The sequence below is a fragment of the Rissa tridactyla genome, chromosome 12 (genome assembly GCF_028500815.1).
Source record: "Rissa tridactyla isolate bRisTri1 chromosome 12, bRisTri1.patW.cur.20221130, whole genome shotgun sequence".
NCBI classification, from domain to species: Eukaryota; Metazoa; Chordata; class Aves; order Charadriiformes; family Laridae; genus Rissa; species Rissa tridactyla.
The window spans coordinates 10643431-10662496 of NC_071477.1; the positions used below are offsets into that span (position 1 = coordinate 10643431).

The following is a 19066-nucleotide window of genomic DNA, read 5'->3' on the forward strand; positions in this document are numbered from 1 at the left end:
TTTATCTGGTTTTAATTACTTGATCAACTGCTTTCACCTTTATTCTTCCCAAAAAATTTTGCAGATTACCAAGTAGAAATCTGCAACTGTATGACTCCAGTGCTACTTCTCATAAAAAAGAAGACAGTTTGATTCCCCGCTCTGTTTCAGAAATTAATTACTAAAAGGTAACTTCAAAAAAGGTGTGAAGATGGATTTCTCAATCTTCAATTCAAAGAAAACAAATAAACAAAAAACCCTCCAATCCTAAAACGTTTTTCTTTCCTTCATTCCTAGGAAATACAGGATTTGTTGTAATTTTTTTCCACATGGGTAAAATTTTCAAAAGTACCTGCTATGTCTCATTAATTTTCATTAGGAATTAAGACTTCTACTGTTTTAATTTTTGGGAAACATGGCAGCTTAGCCAGCTTTGCCAGGACCAACTGCTTGCAAAATTACGCTCCCCATTTTACTCTGCTCCTGCGAAAAAATAAGGAATAATTCCTAAGCAGGGAAAATGCTATTATCTTGCAGCCACCCTCCAGGTGGTATAATAATAGGGAATCTCCCATACTGAAGATTTTGGCTATTTCCACACATTTCAAAAGCAGAGGAAAGTAATTTTGTTTCCTCTGTCAGTACATTCCCCTCCTCATGCTGTTAGGATGTTTTCTCTCCATCTATAATAGATCCTTTGTTCCTTCCATTTCAAGAACTCAAAAATGCTTCAGCAGGTAAAAACCACAACGCTGTTTTCTCTTATAATGAATCTTAGCTCATTCACAAGTACATCCGATGGACGTATGCAGGAAAGGCTTGAACAGACATAAAGTTAAACCTGAGCTGGCATAAATGCTCATGTACAAGACTGACATTACAGCCGTGATGACAAGATATCCTTTCAAGGTGACCTGCAGGGCAGCATGCCTCAGGCTGTTTATATTCCTGGGAGCTGCCTTTCGCTGACGTAACTGGACAATAAAAGCAGCAGTACTTGTCTGGATTTATCATTGCCCAGTCTATTCCAGATACAATAAGTAGGAGGAGTCATGGTGGTATGGCTTGTAGCACAGCATCTGAGGGTGGGGGTACATTGTTGCATTATGCTACATCACAGAATATCTCAGGCTAAAGATTACACCAAGAAGAACACGAGAAGAGTTATGTGATAGATAGGGAAGGGACAAAGCACATCAGACTGAAATCAGAAATTAAATGAGGTGGTAGTGAGGCTGCTCCAAATGACAGGCACACAACTAACCCTTCTTGCAACTGGTGATCAGACTGAGTCAAGTACAAGAGATGAGAAAAAAAAAAAAAGTAGGTGAGTCCACGAAGGAGCTGGGAGGTGTGCGGGCTAAACTTGAGCCCACAGCAAGGAAAATCTTAATTTCAGCTGAAGCAGGATGCCGCTTGCTTTGTGATAGAGCTGGGGAGAAAGCCCCATCCAAGCAGCGCCTTTGTGTGGCTCAGAGGAAGGTGGGCACAGGCAGCACACGGAGCATGCAGGGACACCCAAGCCCTCCTGGGCCACAGGACAGCAGTCTGAGCTGTGCTTCTTGGCATCCCCTCATCACTCCCCTTGTGTACGTCTTGTCACCCGGTTTTTAAATCTTACTGTTGGTCTTCTGAAACATTCATCTGTTGTTTAGTCCAGCACTGGAATAGTTGGCTATAAGGTTACGTTAGAAAAAGCTACAACTTTAACAAAGTAAGAGAGATACACACATAGTGCTTCAATTTAAACAAAACCAAAACAAAACAAAAACAACACAAAAACAACCACCCCAAAACTTGAAATAAGAGCACAAGCACACAAGTAAGATCCAGATCACAAATAGGTTTGTTAATACAGTAGTCAAATGGAAAACTTTTCACAAAGAAAAATACCCCTTCCTTTTCCATATTAATACCACGTACATCTAAAATGACTCACTTCACGAAAGAAAAAATTTCGTTTGGGTTTACATTAAGATATTCAAATGACTTTTTCTTTTTTAAATGTGTTAATTGTAAACAATTATAAGAAAAATAACTGAGAAAATAACAAAATAGACCATTTCTGTCACACTTCTGAAACCACTATTGTTTAAAAATACCCAAAGTATTCCAACAGCTTTAAAATCCTTCCCCACATGGGTTTTTTGTTTTGTTTTTTTAAATGAGACAGTCTTTTTGATTGAAACTTTACTTTCACTGGATGTTTTCCGTCTTGCTCTAACCCATAGACCAGACAGTAAAAATCAGATGAAAAATCCTGTCTCATGAATTTTTTGGGCCAACTTTACCTTTTTTTTTTTTTTTTTTTTTTTTTTTGAGGAAAGCCTGTCTTAAGATTTTTGATTGCTTGGGACTGGCAAAAATTGCACACCTTGTTTCTCTGGAAGACCTGAATTTCCAGAAGCATTGGCTTGCTTCACCAGGCTTCATCACCTGCTATTCTAGACTGCTTTTCAATAATTTTTTTTTTTTTTAACATGCTGTTTCTTTCTTGTCTCAGACCTGTTGATTTAAAAGAAGCAGGCTGTCTTTATATAAATAAATGCTCTTCCTACTCCTAGCAAGGCTTCACTACTCCCTTCCCCAGGTGCTCTTTCCCCAGTCTACACAGTGCAGACACAAAGCAATACCGAGAAGAAAGAGGTGGGCCGGGCCGGGCTGGGCTGTGATCCCCCCCCGCACTTCCTGCAATTAACTTGGGAAGAGATTGAAGATAGACAGACCAGGGGAAGCATCAACATTTTCTGCTTGAGCAATCCAAGGTAAAGGGGATTCAGTGCACACAAAAACAAACAAACCGAACTACCTTCAGTGTTATGAATGCACACTCTGAAAGGTAGCTTGAAATTCTGAAGTGAGCTAATGATGGGGTTTGCGCCACATACTTTCAATCTGGCAGCCTAACCAGGAAATACATTAAATAAATGCCTTGAATCACTGAGTTTCTTAAAATTAATTTCAACACTAGTATTTCACTTAAAATAAATCAAAAATGAGGAAGCTGAATTTTTCAGAATGCCTTTTTTTTGTCTATTGAACTGGTTTGCTAAATGGAGCAACATTTGCAAAAAGATTTGCCAAAAATTATTTCCCAAAAATTAAAATCACTCAGCTGTCTTACTGTGGACAATCAAGTACCACACAGAACAGACTAAGTTGGTAAAGAAATGCTATGAGCTTATAGCCTACAGTCATTTGAAAAATAAAATTGTATGTGTATACATACATATATATGCCTACACACAAGCACATATATATAATCACTTTCAGTTTCCAGATTTCTCTTTGACTTTCACAAGCTTTTAAATGCCATTAAACCTTTTCCTATTCAGATCCCCTAAGCGCGCCAGGTCTTATCAGCAGAAAATTCATTCTCAGGAATGAACACCGGTGTGTGTGTGTGCGTGTGTCTGCAGAGCTGGGTCCTTATTTTGTAAAACATTCATATTAATACATTGTAACATAAAGCAATTACACAAGCAAAATTAAGCACCCAGAAACTACTTCAGCTCTACCAGAGCAAGATGAAGTAGAGACATTAAAGCATTAAACATCACAGAACCACCTGCTTCAAAAAGTAGTGAAAAAATCACAAGTGGAAAACAGAGCTTTCCTTTCCCACCCGTGGAGCTTGGGTACACCTGCCCAGACTCCAGCAGCCAAGTTGCAGCATGGCATGAGAAAACATATTTTCAGGTAATAATCTGTGTAAAGCTATATTCAATGCAGCCAGACAAGACAAAGAAGTCATCAAAAGTCACAGCTGGCCCCAGTGGGAAAGCATCATGCAAACAGCACACAAAAGCTATCGCCAGACAGGCCTGAAGCAGCAGAGAGCTGCTATGGCAGCTATGACTGCTAGCTGAACACATCCATGAGTTATCGGGCAACACTAATTCTCTCACCGCGAACACAACCTGTTTTGAGCCACTCAGGATCTTTCCACTCTGTTTCGGTTAGAGCTCGACATTAGCAGCAACTTCATTTTTCCTTCTGCTACTTAGCAGTCAAAGGAAGAGAGGAGCTGGATAGTCTCTTAACACCAAGAGAAACGAAGACAGTTTCACGCAGTGAAAGTTGGCCATTAGCTGGAACGAGTGCCAAAGGGAAATATTTTCCAGGAAGTTTAGTGCTGGATGGCTTTACCTTGGGGAGGGGAGCGCTGGCAGCTGCCTTTCTCTGCAGATGGATGGCTTCACTTTGTTGTGGATTTAAACGTGCATGGTTACCCATAAACATTTATACCAGCCAGATCCTAAGGAAGAACTCCTGATTTAAAGGGCAGCAATGCATCATTCATGAAGTTTCCACAGAAAAATACCAGAAAATACTTGCCCACAATAGTTGAGCAGTAACACTCTTAATGAAATGTGCAAGTAATTGTGTGCGGGAAAAGGTGGTGCTCACATGGGGACAGTTCTCACAGAGGACAGAGTGAGAACAAATAAGTTCTGCCATAGCGAAATAGCAGACCAAGCTCTGGTCTGAAACCTGGGGTTTTCTCCCCGCTCTGCCCCTGGTAACTCAGATGATCCGTGGGCAAGTCCTTTGTACCAGCACTGTGCTTTCTGACATTTGTTGCCTTCCCTACAGAGGCTGCAGACTGCAGGACAAGCGTTCCTCTTCCGTACACACGAAGCATTGACCAGTGCAATAGGGTCCTACTCTCAGCGGGACCTCCAGGTACAGCTGTACTAAATAAACAGCACCATCAAAAAAAACCAAACAAAAAACCCAAAAAAAACCCAAACCCCAAAAAATATTCACTAGGGCTGCAGTTCGTTTTGAAGTAACACAAAGCAGCTTCTACTGAGTTCTTCCAATACAGAAAGCACTCTGTTTTTTCCCCTGTGACTGGGCCACACCAGACAGCACTGCTACCACTACTGCATCAACAGCAGGAGATTTTAGAAAAATTTTCTTAGGTGTTTTGAGCACATTAGCATCCACATTATCCACAGGCAAGATACTACTAAAAACTGTCCTGCAAAAGCATCCATTTGTGGACAGATAGGAGACATAGGCCTATGCTAACTCTGGTGTGACCAAAACATGCATTGACCCACAGTTTGCACTGTCCTGATTATCTTCACCAATCATATTTACTTTTGCAGCTACATCATGTGAATGATTCAGGGAAAACACGGTGGATGGAATAATCCAGACTCTCTTAGAAGGCCCTGACCAAGCTCTACCAGAAGGACACCATATGCAGCCTCAGCTACCCATGTGCACTCTGGCCTTAGATGCTGTGCAGCTGGCAGCTGCCCCTACAAACAGCAATGTGGTGCAGTACAAAGGTGCATGTTGTCACAAGGCTGAGTCTGACACCAGCTAGGGAGAATTGAGTGTAATTGTTGAAGGAGACAACCGAGAATTGCAATTCTAGTTTTGCTCCCAAGCTCTGTCACTAATGGACTGGGCAAGTTTCTCAGGACTACATTAAGGCCTCCATAAAACCAGGAAATACAGTATAAACTGTAGATTAAGCTCTTTTTAGGGTCTGGAAAGTACTCTGAAATCTTCAGGTGAAATCTGTTACACCACTGTGGTATCAATATCCATGCTGATGAATAATGACCATCCTGAACATGAGACAGCCAAGGAGGAGGTGAGGCACGAGAGCTGTCCTTCAGGGCATGTTCTCTCACTCATTTCTGGTCCAAAAGCTCTCCATTCCCAGACTATGAGAATTTCTTCACCCTTTTGATTTACTCCTTAAACCTGTCAGAGTCCTGTAATGGCTCCAACAACCCAGTGAGAAAGGTAAGGCCGCCCCTTTATAACAGGCCTGTGTCAGCACCTCCATTCTCAGCCTGTAAAGGACTGGCATTCAGGGAATAATAATTCAAGAAGAGATATGGGAAAAGAACTATGAAACGTGAGTAACAGGACCTTGGATGTGAGGGAGAAGTCTAGTATAACAGTACAGGTGAGGCTGGAGTGAGAACGACATATCCTCTCCTTGGTTAAATCCCCCAAGTCAGGTTTTCTCTGACCAGAGAAGACAGCAAAGAGGAAGATCTGTTGCACGTATAGAAGGCTGAAAGCACCTTTCTTTGATTGGGACTCTCTTCTCCTCTCTTTCCACCCCCAGTGAAGGAAGGGAAGACTATCTCATCTGTCTGCAGGAATAAACCAAGGAAGATCATTCTCAAGGATGCAAAAGCAACAAATGCCTCATGTTTTATATCTTTAGTACACTGTTTCATCTATTTATGAAGTATCTTGATGAGGGAAAACAAAAATGCCAGACTCATTGTCCTAAATGCAACTGATGTCATACATACCAGAAGGAAATGTAACAAAGCTTGTGGGCTCTCTAAAACTGAAGACACTTTCTTAAGAAACTGGAAGTATAATATAATGTAATGATGCATCTGAAAAATCTGCACTGCTTTGGCTTGGTCTCATAGTCTGCAATTTAAGTAGCCTCTCAATCATTCCTCAGCTCCTCATATTTGAAAAAAAAAAAAAAAATCATCTTTGTGGTAGTCCATTACTACACATGAGGGAGAATAAAAAAACCTAACACCCTCCACCCTGCCCAAGCCAAGTTGGCTTCCCTAACTGCCTCTCTTTGCCCAATAGATTTTGGGGTTAGGGTTTTTTGGGGCGGGGGGGCGGAAGGGAACGGGGTTTTCTTTTTCATTTTGGATTTTCCTTCCTGTGGTCCTAATTAAAACATCACTAAATTAGAACTTGTGGTTCCCAAGCAATTGTGATTGAGCATGTCTGTGGCAGCAGTGGGACACAAGCCCTGCTACCCAGTCCAAGGGCAGTTTGCCTGCCAGGGCGATGGATTCACCCTGAGGCTCAACACTGCACAGGTGGGAAGGACTCTCTTGTCCCAGTTCTGCAAAATTGGGACAGCACATTTAATAAAGTCAAGAGGCCTGTGTGCTCTTGCTAGGGAAAGCCACACTTCAATCCTCCTGCCTTGCTCTCCTTATCAGTAAGGCAGGAACTATGAGACTTCTGAATAAAACTATTCTATAAGTGCTACATTTTACTGAAATATCAGATTCACAAAGTTTACACCATTCTGTGATCAACAGTGAAGTTCTGTCTGGACCACCTTCAAACATGTTTAGTCAAACTAGTTAGCCTAATAATGTAAAAAGAGCTGCTTCCCTCATTTTGATCCTGCTTAACACACTCTTCTTCATAAACGCTGCAGGCAAACCTTGTAGAAGCATTAATGCAGTTGCTATGAAGAATACTACGAATGCAGGTTCTTGTCCATTACCATAAAACCCTGAAGCTGCTTTCCAACTGCATGGCCTGAATGTACAGCTGATTTGCTCCTGAATTATAAAATCCAACTGTACTCTGATATACCTTCCCTGTTTTGATTTGAACTAAGTCAGGTTACCAGTCTGGATTTGGTAAATATTGTGGTTAAATAAATCAAATTTATAAACTTCTGACATTCACTTAATCACAATCCTTTGTCTTTGTTTGAAAAGAGCAGAGGGTGGTCTTGGAAGAAAGGCTATCACTCAGCTAAACCTCAAGAAGTTATCCTTCCCTCCTCTTGTTCACTGATATAATTAAAACCATCTTTCCCCCCTGTTTTGACTCTTAATAAAATAAAAATCAAGTGTCATTATTAATGACTATTGATCTCAAATAATTTATCTGCAGAAGGAAATGTTTTCTAGAGGTTACAGCCAGGAAGCCAAAGGTTTTCATTCCCAGCTCTGACACTAACTCATTGGCCATACACAGCACACCTCCTTTACCCATTCCCTTTTACAGGGCTGTTAAAGGTTTATTTAACTTGAAAGGTTTAGGTTAAGGTCTTCAAGAATCTGTGTGAAAGGTGTAATATTTACCGTCAGAGTAACTCTTATTTCTTTAGTGAAAGTTGGTTACAACTTTCAGCAGGAATAACAAATTGTAAATTTTTTTGTTCCTGTATCTCTAGCTGGAAGGTTCAAAAGGGATATTCTGAATCAGGAGACAGGCCGACGATGGCAGTTTATAGATTAAAGTTAAGTGGAGCAGACTTCTCATTTTAGAGAGCTACAGTACAACAGCAGCGAGCAAAGTAACATAATTAATCGCTACACATCTTAGGTATGTCAGGAGAAAAAAAAAAGACAACTAATCAAAAGCAATGCTTGAGCAACAACTGCACTTTGATTTGTCACTTCGGCCAATTTGTATGTGGAAAGGGCCAAAGGGAGAAGGAGTTTACTCAGAGCAAATGTTCACATGGTGTTTTCCTTGATATTTATTCCATTAATATTTTATTTTTGTGGATATTTGAGAGTCAGGTTAAAATAACAACACAGAAGTAACAAATGGGACAGTTTGATTCACTTCGTGGGTTCAGGTGGGCTGAGGTCTGATTTCCCAAGAGTTTTGGTGGGACAATAGTCTGAAGCTTTATCTTTAAGCCCAGGTGAAAGCTAACCTGGGCCCAAGATCCCAAAGCTGTTCACATCAGGTTTATTTTCAAGACAGAGGGAAGGGATTTTTACAGGCATGACCAGAGGACATTATCAAACAAGGAAGAGTTACAGAGCGCCTTTGCGGAGACCCTGCCATTCAGTGACTGATATACCACAGGGCAGCATGGAAGTGAAATACCAAATGACAAATGCACAAACCCAATGCCATTCACACAAACATCTTTGTTTTCCTTTGCAAAGTCTGATCTGATAAAAAAAACATTTCCTGAAAGTGCCATTTTATGATATTAAACAGGCCTCAAATGACTTGCCAAAGTACAGAGGGACACTGACATTTGAACTGCAGGAGTTTTGTTTTCCATCTTGTTTTTCCCCCCTGTGACTATTGCATTTGAATAACTGGAATTTTTAAAATCCCTTTTCCTCCTTTCACCATGATGTAATGCAACTGTTGCACAAGACTAACAATGTAGAGCTACTGCTGCTGGAGCCAAGTTTGGCACCAAGAGAGATTAGGGTTGGCACCAAACACTGCGATCTTTAAAATAAATTTGGCAGACACACTGAAAGGGTTTGCCATTGCTGCCATAAACAGCATACAGAGCAGTAAATGGAAAAGTGGTGAAAGAAACCATGGTTTTGTTACTGGAACAAAGACGCCGATTAGCTAACCACTTAATCTAGCACCTACTTATATATGAAAACTAAAAAGTTTTACAACAGCGTGTCAAAGTTAAGGGAAGTAGCAGGGACCAAAATGTAACGTAACAGTGCCTTTCATATGTCCATCATACCAAACGGAGCCTACAAAAACCACCAGCCAGCTACCTATTAGCCAGGAAAATCTCTGTGCACGACTGCAAGTTCCACTACATTATTCAAAGAAAAATTCTTGATCCATACAACAACACATCTGTCTCAACAAATTTCTCTTTCCAATACTTTTCAGTTATGCTTTCCTGAGAGGGAATTTGCTCCTACCCAATGATGTTGGAGCAGTGCTCTGGATAGAGATGCGTATGCTTATTTTCCTTTTTTAAATGCAGATGGAATGGAGAAGAGAAATGCAAATTTTCTTCATTGTATCCCTCTCTCCCGGCTTGAACTGAAAGAGCATGGGCTGATTTTCTCTGCTTTATAAGTGTTTGATAATTTGAGATGTAGACATCTGCCTGCAACTGGACAGATGCCACCAGCCTATTTCACATAGAAACCTAGACAGCCATGTAATAGCACCATTTTTCAATTGCTACTTTTTTAAAAAAAACAAACAACTCATTACCTCTAGCAGAAAAACTCCATACTCCATCCCAAGTTTCCCCAAATTTTAAAACTCTATAAGCACCAACTCTCAAACAAGGCACCACCTCCACCACGCAGATAAAAGTCAGAAGCATGTGTGGTGCCATAAAAGCTTTTTGCCAATCTGGTTAACACTAAAGAATGTAAGAACATTCAAAGCAGATTTCAAGTGATTTATCTGATCCTCGATAGTAACCACGCACTTTCATAAACAGTACTGACAAGCAATCCTAATGGTATATCCAACACAGTCTTTGTGTGTGGAGGCACATAAAATTTACAGCCTCCTGTTGCAACTTACTTAGGCACAGATGAAAAGCAAGAATTGGTTTATAGGTGAAAACTTGACCTTTTTTTCCCCGCCATCCCCCAAAATTAAACAAACTGAAACAAATCGGATCTGATTATTAAGATATAACTTTTTCTCTGATGGCTTCAAATTCTTTAAACAAAACTGAGGACAACTTCAAATGACCACAAACCACGGTATCTTTTACTGGAAGATGCTTACAGTTTCAATGACAAAACTAGCATCTTAAAGCCCACTTTGTTTCACTAATGAGCGGTTTCCTCCTATCATGTTATATACCACTTACCCTTGGGATCACCAGTCCAACTCTCAAGAAGCTACTCTGCAATACAGCTCGTCACCTCTAAGGCCGCCTGTCAACAGCGACCGCTCAAGCACAATGCTGAATTAGGGGACTGCTGTAAATACAAGAGTGCTGGGATTCAAAACAGCAACAGAGATGACTGCTTCATTTACAGGACTGCAAGGCAGCTCAAGAAAATTTCTTGCAGGTAAAGAAAATGGTAGCTACCTAGAATTAATTCAAATAATCTAAGAAAAGAGTTTTATCATCTGCACAGATTAGTAAATCCAGCTGCAAGTAAAAGCCAACTTTAGCTTCTTGGATATTTGAGAACAAACTTACATGTGCCATTAAGAAGGTGATCGCCTTAGACTGAAAACTCATATTTGATCCTCAATATCCCTAGCTTAAAGGCAAATTTCTCTCGCATGCATGGGACTTCAAAGGCCCTCACCCCTTCACAGCCTAAAAGAGTACCCCGACAGCCTGTTCAACAGTTGATGCATTTCCTGACATTGGATTAACTTCAGCTCACCGCCTTCAGCACAGTTTATCTCTGACACTTTTATGGAATAAATTCTACAACAGACAAAAGAATCAAAATAATTTCCTCCCTCCAGCTACTACAGGATGGCACAGATATGACTAATTCACTCATAAGCAGCATGCAAAGATGCTCTTGCTGACCCCCACTGTTTGCAGCAATGAGCTACCAAAAAAACCCAACAAACAAAACCACCCCAAAAAACTGTGCAAAATATCTGAATGCAGTGTTCGGCTTCCAAAGGAAATACAGCAGCTCATCTCTTTTCCTTCTTCCTAAAAAAGTAGTCCTGGTAACTCTAGTGAGATTAAAAAAAAAAAAAAAAAAGAGATAAAAAGGAGAGTGTACCTAATTTCAGTTTTTCTTTTTTTTATTACTGCATATACAGGAGTAAAGGGGTTTGAGCTCAGACAAACTACAGTACTACAGAACTAATTAGTAGTTCAGGGAAATTAATGTATAGAGCTGCTTTAAAATACTAACACCAATAAAACTGCAATTAGGGAAAAAATACTTTTTTCTCAAGTTGAATTGTCAGAAATGGCAAATTTGATGCCACAGTCCAGTGGCTAGGGCTCTCATTAGGGAGACTTGGATTCAGTTCTGCGTCAGCCACAGGTTTCCTGTTGCTGCAGCATTTTACAAAGCCAAACTCATATTTAATCTGCTTGCCTCTACTTCCTTTCTCTGTAAAGTAGGGATTACTGCATTTTTCCACATCTGAGCACACTGAGCTCAAAACCATGAAGATAACGTGTTGCACTCAGGTAAATCAACACAAGGGCATGAGGGAGAAAACTATACAAATGCCAAAGACAGAAAAGTAAACCTACACCTACTAAAAATGCCATGAAACTGGCATACTTCTGACTTTTCCTTACTACTTCACAACCTTTCTCTGCTCTTCTGACAATGCAGAGAGCAGATACTGCCTGCAGTTGTCAATACAGAACAGAAGCTTAAGTCTCACATTCCTATTTTCTCCTAGACCACATAACATCTCTCCTCCTTCCTACACCCAACTTTTGCATGGCTAAATTCTCCCTTTAATTCACATCTGTCTGGGTAACTCTTCTACCCCAGTCATTCTCCTCCAGTTGGTCTGTTTCTACCCTGGAGCAATAGGTGCTAGGTATGTCATGCATCTTCTGTTAGCACATGTCCTGCCATGGTTCACATTAAGCATAACCAATCCGCTAACCCCTGGACAGCTGCTGGTTTTACAGGCTGTCATCACAAAGGCTGCCTGTGTGCCTGCTTGTGGGATTTTGATTCTTTAGGAGCCCAGCAACTGAATCCAAACAGTTCAGCTGCAAATTTAAGCATGGAATTGAAATACCACAATTAAGACAACTAGCTTTACTTAGTTTAGCTTCTCTTTGCAAACTAGCATCGGGGCTCAACTAACATCTTAAAATCCTGCATCTTTCGCCTCTAACATAGTTCTTGAAGGTTAACAGGGTGCATTTTCAGCAATAGATATTGCAGAGTAAATGGGTGCTACAAAGATCCCAAACTGCAAGCTTTCACAAAGAGGAGAGCCTGTACCAGAACTTCTCGCTCTAGAACTGGTCTAGGAACTACTTCCCTTAACATGCACGTGTCAGTATAGTAGAAGCTGAGAGAGACAAAAATCAGTGAGAAAACAACGCAAAACCAGAAGAATGTGACATATAAAAGTAAAAAAAGCTTGTGGGACATGGGCCTGAGAAAAGCCTTTTAAAATGCTATGGAGTACTTCTGAAAAATACAATCCCTGTTCCTTTCTGTGCCTCGGATTAAAAAAAAAAACAAACCACAAAAACAGACACACAAAATCTTTCAGTACAATTTATAAACAAACAAAACAAGTTTCTGCTAGAATTACACTCCATCTATTTCCCTCTATCATAGGACTGTCTATAAGAACTCAAGTTGCTGACTTGGTGGGGAAAGGTTAACAACTTTTTCCTTGTCCTGTCACATACCACTTTGCCAGTAAATACGTGAAACAAATACTCTGAAAAGCATGTACACGCACCTCAAGCAAAAATCCAAGTTCTAAAAGCAACAGCCTGACACCCACAGCAATAAGAGTTAAGATTTTTCTTAAAGCTAAGCATAGATTTTTCCATACAAGCAGCTGAATCATGGCTATTTTAAAGAGTAGTTTATTAAGCACAACATAGCATATCTCCAACTCAGCTCTATAAAATGTGTCCAGTGCTGTACGAAGCATTAAAAAGCATTTACATTTGGAACTTGCTGGCATCCACTGGCACAGCAAAAGAATTGAGAGAACTAATCTAACAGCTGTCTTGAAGCACAGCAGATTTATACCGTGGGTTTAGTCATTAGCTGACTACACCCACAGTAGTTCTCTGACTTACACCAGAACACAAAATGAGTAGCGGTGGTCTCTGGACTAATGTAATGTATGGCAACACCTGAAATACATTCTTCTCCAGGTTGCTGAAGTTAGTTGCATTGATTCTTAGTGGAAGCACTCAATTTTGGTTAATACAAAAGTGTAGTCAAAGAAAATAGCCAAATAAAGGCTACTTACAAGTCAGTTTATCAAATACCTAGATACAGAATGGTTGTTGGTCTTTTGCACTGCTATAGCACTGAATTTGCAGGCAACACCCAGCAACTGAAAACTGGCATGATTTAGTAGTATAACACTTTTTTTCTGTTCCCCATAGTGTATGTTTATGTTTATTTGTTAAAGGGAAGAGGAGATAACATCAGAGAAGCAGTGGTATAAACATTATCCTTAGCTGTATGGAAACTTCAATTAAGTATATATTTGAGAGTGCAATGCACGGGCAATACTGCTAATTGGTTTTAGAATTCAAAAATCAAAGCTTGGTGAATTCAAGGGAAAAACAGAGTTAGAGGAATATTGCATAAATCTATGAATAACTGAGCGTATAAATGAAATTCTATAAAGGCTGGCAAAATTACCCTCAGTTACACCAAAACTTTGGGTTCATGCCAAGAAAAGCTCTACGGTTTTCAACAGGAGTACTCAGGTAGGCAGAACTTGAGGTTTAGTTCTCTCTTCAAAACAGGGTTTTCCTGTGGCCTATAAAAATACTGCACCTCCTACCATCTCTACCCTTCCTTACATTAGAGCAGCCTGACGAGCATTTGCACTCCAGGGCTGGAGGATGGCAGAGGTGTAACAAACTTGGAAGGCACTGAGAAAACTTTTCTGGATGCTTCCTGTGAGGACGGAAACTAAAGATGTCAGAAACAGAAATCACTCCTTCCTCCTATTCTGCCAATAGCATGTCAAGCTGCTAAGAAGCTTTTCACTGTCATTTTGTTTAAATATTTCTTAAAGACGGCTATCAAGGACAACACTGAGGTAATACGAAAGCTGAGCCTGGCTTCTCCTCTCCACCTCCAATCCCCCAGGACCCTCCCTCTGCAGTTTATCTGGCAGAAAGGCGTTGCACAGCGTCTCATCCAACACTGCTACGGGAGTGTTCCTGAACATGATTAATTTGCTAATGATATAAATCTCCAAACAGCATGTTAGTACTGCTGATGATTTATGAAATGCCAGAGATCATTCTCTCACCAGCGATAAGCTCTTTCAAGCTGGTGGTTTTGTATGAAACCTCTTGCAATTGCTAAGACCATTCTTGTCTCTGCATCGCTCCCAGACAGTGCAGAGACAGAGCGCTGCAGCACGGATTTTTTTAATGAATTGCAGGTTATGTATACACACAAATAATATAGAGGGTCAGATTATGAATTCTTGCATACTTTTGTATGCAAAAAGCCCAGAGTTTGCTTTGGAACAGAGACAAGCCTCACTGGGCAAACACTCTGTTTGGTCTGCTCTCTTCCCAGGATGCAAGTGTGCCCCAGCAACTGCAAAACTAGGGAACAGGTTTCCTTTTCTTAACTGCTCACAATATTGCCCTTGGCACCCCAATGGCCCAAGATACATAAGTACAGATTCCAAAAATAGTCTCAGAAACATCAGTAGTTTTTCCACATTTCTTGGGCAGATATCCCCCATGTTATACAATGCACCTGAAACCCTTAATATGACCCTAGTCCCAGCATCCTCTCGACCAGAAAACACTAGTGATACAAAACCGCCCTCAGTTATGATTTGATGACTCTGATCAATGACATACAGGACACGTTTTTCTTCTTCAAGCAACATTTGCAGTCATCTTGTGGTTTCCTTGTGTTTATTCAAATTTTTACAGGCTATCAGTTGTTTTTACCTATGTGGAATAATCACAGATAGCTGAAAATATTTAAGATGTGAGATCTTCACTATGACCAGCCAAGAATCCTATGGCTGCTTTTTTCTGTTCTGACAAGTTAGCCCTTGCTTAACAAAAAATATTTTAAAATTGGAATAGCAAGGGTTTATAGGATAGTTTTGGAACTTTTCCTGAATGATACGGACTGGCATTAGCTACTAATTCCTATAAAACTAGGGTACTGCAAGATACATTTGCTGAAGGCCATTTGAGCTTGTTTTTCAGTTGCTGCCTTCCCACAGTGTGCTGTGCTTCTGAAGGGTGCGGTTAGCTCTCTCCCTAGTGCATTTACTTGTCTTCAATATGGGTGTGCTATGACACAGTTGGAGCTCTGTCCAGTTTCATTGTCTATAAAATAAGCCATTAATTTGTAAGTATTAACAAGCATGCAATCTATCAAGGTGTGCATGACCAAGGTTAGCTGGGGGGATTTTCCACTAGCAGTGCCTCCAAAGCCAGACATTTGAACCACCTTGTACACCACAAACATGGGGTCAATCTGGGGTGCCCTACATGCTTTCCTGGCACAGAAACAAGCCAATCTGGTCCGACTTCTAAGTGTAAACAAGTGATTTTTATATTGTTAAAAGAACTTCTCAATTTTATCCTCTATCGATTCCTCATGCACATTTACTTCACTGAAATATTTCAGAGAATCCCATTCAGTAATGCCATGTATTTCTCTGCACTGTTACAAGTGTGGCATCTTCTCTAAATTTCTCCAGATTACAACATTGCACTGAGACCATTTCAAATCACCTCCAAGTTACTATTCCAAGCCAACGAGAAGTACAAAACCTGAATTTAGAACCTGAATACAAAGAGAAGTAACAGACAGAAGGACACTAGATTTGGGAACTCAGTAAGTAATCCAACCCTTCCATTCATATCATAACTAAAAATAACAATCCAGAATTGAACTGCATATATACTGTCTAATAACTGTCATGGCTTTCTTTTACTTTAGCACAACTTCTTAATGCGTATCCATTTAAGACTAGGGCACTATCAGTTATAAAACAAGAATTGTACATTTGACAGAACTGCAGTTTTAAACCTGCAGTTTGTTTTGTAAATCAACATAATTCAGGCTGCATTTAATAGGCAGCAGAAAAAGAGAACTTTACGTATAAATGTTATAAATGCACTTCCGTGCTCAGATAAGCCTCAGAGATTTTGTTGTTTCAACTCTACAGTTCTGTCCACAAACTGGTAAAACCATTATTGCCACAGAAACCTCACAGGAGCGATAAAAAAACCCACCAAAACTTAAAACCAAAACAACCTATCTTCATCTGCATGCACAGAGTCTTAACTGAAAAATACGCATGCAGTCAGGCTACAATCAGCTCTTAACGCTAACAGCAATATAAGATGCCACAGAACACCTGCAAGTTAGGCCATTCATTAGGCTTTTAAAACTACTAAACATTCCTTTTAACTCCAAATAGGCTCCACCTTGGCACTCCGCTTCCAGCCCAAAATGAATTGTAACTTCCGTCAGTGAAGTAAGGCTCTAGGACTAACACTGCCGCACTCCTGGAAGCAGAAATGTTTCAGCAAAGGTGAGGAGGTCAGACGAGGGCAAAGTCCAAAGTAATTTTAAGTGGTTCAACTAAGTAGGGAAGGCTAATGGGAAACCATTTTAATTTATTACAGTCATCCCTAGTGAATAAAAGGACAACGTTTTTCTTCAGCAGCTTGATTACAAAGCAGTAAATCCCTCTGTGTATATGAGAGATCTACAAACAGTATAGATCAAATGTCAAAAAAATGGTTTGCACTATATCTTGGATGCAGAAGAAAACATTAGACTGGGAAACAGTTTTAGATATTCAATCACTCTAATTTTTAAATATTTCCTACATATATTCTCTATCTAGTAACAGATAAATGTACCTATTTCTGCCATTCCCATCTATAAAGACTAATGATGTTTTTGCAGCAAATGTTTTTGGACCTTCCCTTTCCAAAAAAAACCCTAAGAAACATGCTCTTGAACACAGAAACGTGTCATCTTTCCCTCTCTCCCCACACGTCCTGACTAGCTGGCAACAAACATTTATACTGCTTCGAGTACTGGCTGCAATCTCTACTTTATAGACCCTAGGCAACAGCAAACAGGCAAACAAATCACAGTTCGAGGTGACAATATACTTCAGCAGCATAAACATCTTGAAGTAAGAATTATGCCAGAAAAGGATTTTCTCCAATTGCTGATAGTGTTTGTGTTCAGTGTATCAGTTTCTTTTTCCCTGAACAACTGCCAGTTCTGATAGACCCACAGGCATACATACAACCAGTAACTCTGTTTCATTGCACTGATCTAAGATAGGATTGAAAAAAAAATACTTAAAACAGTAAAAGTTGCAGCTACTCAGCCCCAGGTTCTTCTTTTAAAAATAATTAAATATTTTTATTTTTTCTCAGAAGCAGGATTTCTAGGCTTAGAAATAGCACAGTCAGCCATTAGGAATTACTGAGCTTTCCCAAAGGCTGGGGAAACAGGTTTACAAAGTAAACCAAATATCTGGTTTACTTTGTAATAAAATAATGACCTGGTCATTGAAATTTGTATCTTGCATCCATGCTGGTTTTTCACACATTTTTCTCTGGTCATGAGAAATAAATATTCTGAAGCAAGAAGCTTCTTAGTTACACCTACATACAGCGTGGAGCTGGGACCTCTACCTGCTGCTGTAATACAAGAGCCACCAAATACTGTCTGAACCATAAAACACCTTTTTGTAAAGTAATCTCAGTAATGCTTGCTAAATAGTTTCGCCAACTCAAATTTTCAGAAACCTTGTATTGGGTCAGCCTTTTAATGAGGAACATCAACCAGTCCTACAACTGCCCCAGTGACTACTTACAAGAGATGTTACACAAAGTCTTAGCATGTGCTTGCAATAGGACAAGGGGCCTTTACAGAGGTCTGGGGACATGATCACATTACCAATAGCTCAGCTACAGGGAAGTAATGTTCCTTGTGAGTATCACTCACCTTTTCCTAACTGAAGGACAAAATGCTTCTGCTGCTGGCACCTCGACTGAGTAACGCATACCTGCTTCATCAGACCCTCATATCAACGCTTCTCAACTTCACTGTCTTGAACAAATATTGTTAGTTGCATCCTCAACCACATTTTGGGAAGATCAGTGCTGTCTTCAAGGAACTTTTCTTACAGCAGCAAAGCAGTATGCCACAGGCATAGTATAATTTTTAAAGATGTTGAGTTTTTAACTTTCAATCCATTTATTGTCAATAAAGAACTTTACAGCAGTTTAGACAGGTTGATATCAACTTTTGGCCAAAGCAGGCTCTAGTGTTTGTGTTCCGTCTGCCCACAACACTTCCTGTCATTTCTACTGGTTGAAATGTTCTTTTCTGTGGTTTTGCAAAGCGTCCCTCCCTGCTGTGGACTATACAACAGTTGGGTTTCATCTCATATATGGCTCTTTCGAGCTCATGGGGAGCAAGGGGAAGGAGCGAGAACAACGAGGGATGGGACCCAAAGCTAAACAAATCAATGCTTCTTTGATCCTTTGGGATCAGGATGCGGTAAAAACACATGGTTATTAGAACTGTGAATTTATTGGTAAAGGAGTTGGTTACTGGCACTGTATTTCAGCATGAACTTACATTATGGTACCAAGTACAAAGCATTCATTCTATTTGTGGCTATGAGAATTAATCTCTTCCATGTGCAGAGAGGCTGCGTGATAATTTAACTGAGATTCCCATTGGTAGTCCGGCCAAGCACTCATCAGCTGCAGGACTTTCAACAATACACAAGCAACAGCTCCAAATGCAAATCATGTAACTACCATCCCTCTGAGCACTACCAAGCAGGCTAGAGCAGTCTGCTCATTTCAGGGTTTTCATCCAAGTAGGTTGTCAAAAACCTGAAACTAAAAGGTGAGTTTCTCCCAAAACACTTCAATGCTTAACTC

The 19066-nt window shown here is 40.2% G+C and overlaps 1 protein-coding gene across 10 annotated transcripts in view; it reads right to left on the reverse strand.

The window, feature by feature from the left end:
• EYA2 (EYA transcriptional coactivator and phosphatase 2) overlaps positions 1–19066 on the reverse strand; it is a 99207-nt gene that overhangs the window by 62209 nt on the left and 17932 nt on the right. Inside the window, exon 1 of one of the 10 annotated variants that reach the window (XM_054218817.1) lies at positions 3888–4023. The exons of the other annotated variants lie outside the window; for them this stretch is intronic. The gene's annotated coding sequence lies outside the window, so the exon portion shown is untranslated. Of the gene's footprint in view, positions 1–3887; positions 4024–19066 lie in introns of those variants that run through there. 10 annotated transcript variants of the gene reach the window in all.